Source organism: Artibeus jamaicensis, unplaced genomic scaffold (genome assembly GCF_021234435.1).
Source record: "Artibeus jamaicensis isolate MK-2021 breed Jamaican fruit bat unplaced genomic scaffold, CSHL_Jam_final contig_1028, whole genome shotgun sequence".
In the NCBI taxonomy this organism is placed as follows: Eukaryota; Metazoa; Chordata; class Mammalia; order Chiroptera; family Phyllostomidae; genus Artibeus; species Artibeus jamaicensis.
This window is the reverse complement of record NW_026521201.1, coordinates 3,712,561-3,719,601: the sequence shown is the minus strand read 5'-3', so window position 1 is coordinate 3,719,601 and position 7,041 is coordinate 3,712,561.

The following is a 7,041-nucleotide window of genomic DNA, read 5'->3' as shown; positions in this document are numbered from 1 at the left end:
GGGTCTATGTACAGACCTGTGATGCTATCACTTGAACACATATGCGATTGCTCAGCATGAACAACCCCGGTGAATACTGTATAGAATTTCAACCACAGACTCGCAGACACAGAAGGCATATTCTATGACTGGTCAAAATGTCATGAGGTTCTACAGTGTACTCTCCTTTTTCCAAACATGACTGTATCTAATCTATGGTAGAGAATAAGGCTTTCCTAAATCTAAAAGATCTCCACTCATTGGGACTTACAAGTAGCCTAGGTAAAGTCTCACTTGTCTAAACGAAAAGTCAGACTTTGATTTCTTAAGGTAAGTATGGTTTTCATCCCAAGTGGAGCAAATTTCACTGGAGTGCCATTACCGACTGACTTAAATCATTTGCTAGATGACATAAAATTGCTGGTAATTACACTATAAAGAGTAATTTTATGAACTTTTCTTGTACAAAGGCAAGTAAATTTAAGCCTTGTTCAGCATTCTGTTAGGGAAATTTTACATTAGATATACCATTTTATTCAAAAAGGGTAACATTAGAAGACTATATCTTCAGAAGCAGGGGGTAGAAAAACTTGCTATTTACCAGTTAATTGGAATCATACCAAAGAGATCTCTTGTGCTGCTCCTTGAAACAACTAAATTTCCTGAGTTTAAATGATTTCAGGGAGACCCTCACACAAAATGGCCTGCACACATTTAACCTCTGATAGAGACTGCTCTCTCAAAATATATTTTTTAAAAATAATGTTTCATGATCCTGCAAAAACTTGCATCCATGGGATGCCAGATGTAAGACACTTCACCTGAAACCTTATGTAAACTAACCCAGACCATTTGCTTCAGACATTTTCCTTGACACTAGGAAAGAGTCTGGGTCCCGGGTTTGCATTTGCTTGATGAACTAGCTGCTCTCAAAAGCGGAAACATATGTGGGCACTATGAAGGAAAGAATTTGGAAGTTAGGCAAAGAAAGTCTTTTGTTTTTGTTTTTTTAATCCTGGGTGCTTTTTTCTTCACCTAAGCAATAGGTTATGTTAAATTTTGGTGACTGTTTATTTTCGAATACACAAAAATTTAGTGCTTTTGGTGTTATTTTCCAGGACGAAAATCTGACTTTAGAATCTGTAATTTCTTAACAATTCGATGACAATTTTTAAAGAAAAATAAAGTGAAGGCTCACATACACACTCACTGGAAAAAAGAAGAGAAAGAGGAATTATCATCATCATCACCAACGTCGTCATCATTATTAAATAGGGTTTGAAGGAACTTGCCTCTATATATCACAAGGAAAGAATTATTTGGTTTAGACCAACTAATGGGACCACCAATGGGACCACAATGAGAATGTGGTATGAGATGGCTAACAGCAGAAATAAATTAGAATTTTTTGCTCTAATTTCATGTTCCACAAAACCCCGTCAGCTCTGGGTATGTGCTTTTTAAAGTTATTTACATAAAGCATAGGCACACACTTTACTTCAAGTTTATGTAAGAGCAGATGCCCTTACTTTAGGCTGAGCAAAGAGGAAATGCATTCTTCCTAAGAGTCGAAATCCAACTTAGTTTGGATTGTCTAGCATACTTATACAAACTGCCTGCTTTCAGGTTAATCCTAAAATAGAAAGAAATCTCTCTCTAGAGGTGCACATTTTGATGATCATACAACTTTAAAAACAACCTGTTTCACATTTCAAAACTCATTCCTTTCAATGCCAACAAAAGACCACCAAGAAAATAACTTTAGAAAAATTTTCAATCTGCCTCCTGATAATTGCCTAAACAAGGGGGGAAAAAGCCTAAACAAGAAAACTATTTCTCCAGTTTTTGTTAATTAGTTTTTAAATATTTGGAGAATATGAATTCAGCATGTTGTAGAATTATGTTACAGACTGTACTAATAGATGCTGGCAATCCTTGTGTTTAGAGATAGAAAAATACAATATAAAATGAGGAACATTTACTAGAAATATTTTATATCACTTTGATTTGGTTGTAACTGATACAGAGTTGTATAAAACCATGAAATTGAAAGAATATTCAATCATACTAAGAAAGTGGACATTTTAAAGGGAAATGAGTGTTTGAGCTTTGACGAAATTAAAGTGTTTTAAAAAAAACAAACAAAATATGACCATTGCTCAAAAAAAATTCTGATTGGGGTAGTCTTGACATTTTACTAAGAATTCAGATCTACAAAGTTCTAACTTGACCTCCCACAACTTAAATGTCTGAAATTAGGCAGGAGCAAAATTTAAAGGACACTTGTCTTTTTGCTCCTAAAATTTAAATACTTCCTTTGGTTCCAGTTCTTTTTTTCTTCAATAATTTACCTTTTTTCCTATCTTTGTACACATGAACCAAGGGTCCATCAAATCAGGCACCATAAAGCAAGCACTCAAATTCACTTCATCCACAGCAAGTGTTGACATTTTTATTAATTTTAACTTTCTTTTTCAGAAGAGACACAACAAAGCCAGTTGGGTTAGATCAGCAACCATTAAACGAAAAACAAGTAAATAATAGGTTAAAAACAGAGTGACTGTTAAAATGAAGGAAGAAAGTACTGCTCATAACCAAACTGTCATCGTAGAAAAGAAGTATTTCCACACTTGAAATCTGATTCTAACAGAAAGCTTTTTCTTAACATTTGAAACAAATAATTCCAACTCAAATCCACATTTTCAAAGAAGCCTCTAGCTTTCCACATCTGACTCTTGCCACAATTTCTTTATCTCCTAAAAGCCAGTTCACGGTTACTGTTTTTCTCGCAAAATTCCCACTCGTAAATTTCAGCATAATCTTAGAATTGCTACTGTGGGTTTTAAAATGGCATTTCAGATAGTACCCTCTAGATTGGAAGATTAAAAACTCTGCCCAAGTTTAAGAGAAACGAAGGTGCGTGGGCTCACTCTGCAGATGCAGCTCTCAGCCATCGCAGGCTCGGAGGTTCCCCGTCCGGCCCCGGACGGCCACGCGGCCCTGCGGAGCGGGAGCGGAGCCCCTGCACTCTGCCCGTCTGGGCGTGGGGCGCTTTGCACGAGCCTGTTTGTGGACGAATTTGCTCCTCACAGAGCCAGAGTGGCGTGAGTGTGCTCACACCCGTCCTCGGAGGACAGACCTTTCACGTCACTATCTCGGCGTCCACCAACTCAGCTGGTATTTAAACAGTGAATGGGGCGGGCAGCGGGGAGGAACTGGTCTCGCGTGAAACGCTCCTGGTGTAAAAGTCACCGACGCGCGCCCGGCCCGGGGCCGAGACGCGTTCGCGGCCCCTCACGGGGCAGAAGGTAGAGGCCGGGTGGCGGGGCGCAGCGACCAGCAACCGCGACACTCGGGCTACTGTCGCTACCGAGCGGAACTGGACCCCAAACCAAAGAAATACACCTTTTTCGGGTCCGGAGCTGCTTGGGATTTCAAAGTCAAGCACATAAACAAACAAACCAACCCTGTGGGGGCGGAGACGGCAGGGGCCGGGGTCTGGGGCAGGGCCAGCACGCCCGCCGCGCCCGCGAGTCCGGTGCGCCCCCCGCGGCCCCGCACCCGCGGCCGCGCCCGGCCCGCTCCCGCCCGCCGCCCCCTCCCCCGCCGCTTCCTCCGGCTCTCCCAGCCCCTTCCCCCACGTGTGGGTGACGTCAAAATTCCGCGAAAAAGCCGCGTGGTGGCTCCCGGAGCGGAGGCGCGACTCCGCCGCCCGGAGGCCCCCTCCCGGGGCGCCCGAGGGGCCGCGCAGGCCGGTTCCTCTTCCTCCCGGGAGGCAGGGCCCGGCTGGCGCCGCGGGCCGGGCGCCCCCCGCCCCTCGTCGTGCGGGGAAATTAACTTTTATAAAGCCGATGCATTTCCAGAGCTATTTTCAGCCGCGCGAGGCGTGTCGTGCATCTGAATCAGACAGGAAGAGGGGGAAGTTCGGGTCTTTTTACTTTTTTATCTTCGCAAGGGAGGAAAGAAAGATGCTAGGTGGGCGAACGGACGCAGGCGCGATCCCTCCCGCCCCACGCGCGTCGCATCTGCCGCCCCACGCGCGAAGCCCGGGCCCGAGCCGCCGCGCGCCGCGCGTGCCCCCCTGGGCGCCCCGGGGACGCGGCGGGCGGCGGCGGGAAGCCCGCGTCCCCCTAAAGCCGCGAGGTCCGGGCTTGGGGACGACTCCCGCCGGCGCGTTCCTGCCCACCCGCCTTCCCCCGCGCGGGTTACCGACCTCTCCCTCTTTTTCTCTGGCACGTTTTTTTCCTACTTTGCTCTCACTTTCTTCTTATTGTGCACCTCCCGCCCCGCAACCCTCGTTCTGTTCCCTGTTCCTCCCCGAATTCCAGGACCGCGAAGCCGGGACTGACATACGTCGCCATGTACTTTTTCTGTAACCGTCGGGCTTTCGGTTCGGGTTGTCTGAGCATCCATCCCTCGAAGGAGAAACACATACACAGTTCTACTCTTCGGAGGAGGTCGGGGAAGGCAAGGGCCCCCATTCCTGCGCCTGAACTCACTCCCCACCCCCATGTTGGCCTGAGAGGCCGGACACAGAGGCGGCGGGACTCGAACTCCCGCGACTCTGAAGCTTGGAGGCGATGGCGGGATCACCTGGCTGGGCGGCATCCGCCAGGTGAGGTTAGGAGTATATGCGCATAACGTTGCAAGTTCCTGCAGAAATGTGCCTATAAACACCCAACACCCGGCTGCACCCTGCACCTACAGGGTTTTGTACACTTTCCAACTGAAACTCCAAAATGCAAAGAGTAAGGAGTGGGGAGTCGGCAAGGGAGGGAATAAAAATCCAATTAAAATTGCTTTCACTCATATTTATCATGGATACTACAAAGGGCAGGATATTTTTTTTCCCCGTGAGGGGTGAAAAAGGGATGAGGAAGAACCAACATTCTTTTTTTGTTTCTTTCTTCCTCCTCCCTATCCCTTCCCCCTCCAGTTTTTACCTCAAAGCCACAGCACAAGCGCTTGGTTTTTCTCTAAACGTAGGTCTACACTCAAAGAAAACGCGCACTTTTGCCGAGGAGGCAACGTGTATTCCACTACCCCCCCCCCCGCTTGCGAGGTGGAGTGCTTTTTACGCAGAAAAATTAAGGTTTTAACACATGGTCGGAGTTGCGACCAGAAGGGAGTACTCGGTTTCCAGTCCAAGCCTCCCGGAGACATTCCTGCCACCCCTGCACCCGGTCGCACCCCACCCAACGCGCCGGAGACTGACGCGGGGCTGGGGGCTGCTGCCGGGCGAAGCTGGTGTTCGGGAGCAGCCTGTGATAGGAAGGGGAAGTGATTGGGGGAACTCGGCGAGGCGAGCCCGCCGCGCGGGAAGCGGCGGAACTCGTGGGTCTCAGTGAATTAAGAAGGGGGAGGCCACCCGCGCTCCTCCCCTTCTCAGCCACCTCTGCCCCCGCCCCGCTCCCCAACGGAATTTTCTCTGCAAAGCCAGACTGGGGTAGGGGTAGGGGTAGGGGCGGAGGGAAGGCGAGAGGGCCAGGGACTGGAGGGCTCGCCACCCAGGCTTTCTCCACAGAGTCGGCGAGGCCCAGAGGACGACCACCCGCCTCTTCCCTGCCCCCCTCCAGGGGACCCTGGGCTGCGGACGCTGTCCCCGCAGGGAGGTGGAGAGGGGACCGCGCCGGTCAGTTTTCAAGAGGCTGGAAACTTCTGTCCTTGCCTGTTGGGGGCAGATTTATACTTTAAAAATACCTCTCTCACGCCCCCACCCACCAGCAGCTTTCTTTGATCCATTCAAAGGTGGCTGAGGTTAACTTTGAGTATTTCCTTTATGGGGGTCTTAGAATGTAACTTAATGTATTTACCCAGAGTGACTTAAAAGCTTGAGCCGGGAAGTCCAAGCTGAGTGAAATCAATAGGTGATTGTTAGGGACCAACCCTACTCCGAGGGACACTGTACTCAACCCGCGTGTCGTCGCTTTGCGTTCGTCATCCCAGAGGGTTTCACTTTAAGTTTGCAATTTGGGTTTTTCATTGAGCTTTTTTACTTTCTGAAAGCGAATGGCTTCCTCAGCAATTAGCCATTTTCCTCACCAGCCTCTTCCCTCCCCTTTCTTTCTATACAACAGATCGGACGCTAATTCCCGCGGCTATTGATAAGGTCGGAGGCGCCCGGCCTCTCCCCAGCCTCGCCCGCCTGTCCCCGCTCTCCTTCCGCCTTGCTTTGGCTTCCTTTTGATGTAGCAGGGAACTCGTCCTACTAAAAAAAAAAAAAAGAAAGAAAAAGAAATAAAGAAAGAAAAGAAATAAAGAAAGAAAAAAAGTAAAAAAAAAAAAAAAGAAAAAGAAAAAAAAAGAAAAGAAAAAAAGTAATCTGCCCGGTAACAATCAGCGCGCAGTAGCAGGAGCCCCAGAGCCATTGGCTATGCAAATAGAGGGAGGGGAGACGGCGCCCCAAACTCTTACTCACCCTTTTAAAGCGATATCCCCACCCCCCCACCCCCACCCCTTCCGCCCCACCCTCTTTTAGAGGCTGGCCCCGGGGCCAGAGTTAAGCGGAGCACCTCTGGTTTATTCACTCCCCGCCTGCTCTGTTCCGCCCCCCTCCTCTCGGGGCACTGAGGGAGCTGCTCGCCCAGCAGCCCGCCCCCGCACTTGCTGTCCACACCCCGCTCCGGGCCCCAGTTCTCGGTGAAGGAGGCGCTCCGCTAACCTCACTGTGTCCAGAGCCCCGAACCACGTCATGCTCGCTGCACGTGCCGGCCGAGCCAACACACTGGGGCGCTGGGCTCACTCCCCTTCCTTCCGAAGGGGAACGACACCGAGAGGCAGGGTGTGGGGTGGCTAGAGGAAGGAGGTGAGGAAAGGCCACCGTATCCCCTGAGAAAGCAGCCTTGACCCGGGGATGTGTACGAGCACGTGTCACAGCCGACCACGCGGCCAGCGTCTCCACCGCGGTCCGGCTCCCCGGGAGAAAGCCTAGTTGGCAAGCGAAGCGTGAACTCCAGGGGTCGGCAAGGATACAAACGCAGGGCCCTGGGTGGAAGTCGGGGGCCCCAGAGAAAAGGGACGGGTGGCGTTCCTGCGGGGGGGGGGGGGGGAGCCAAACCTAAT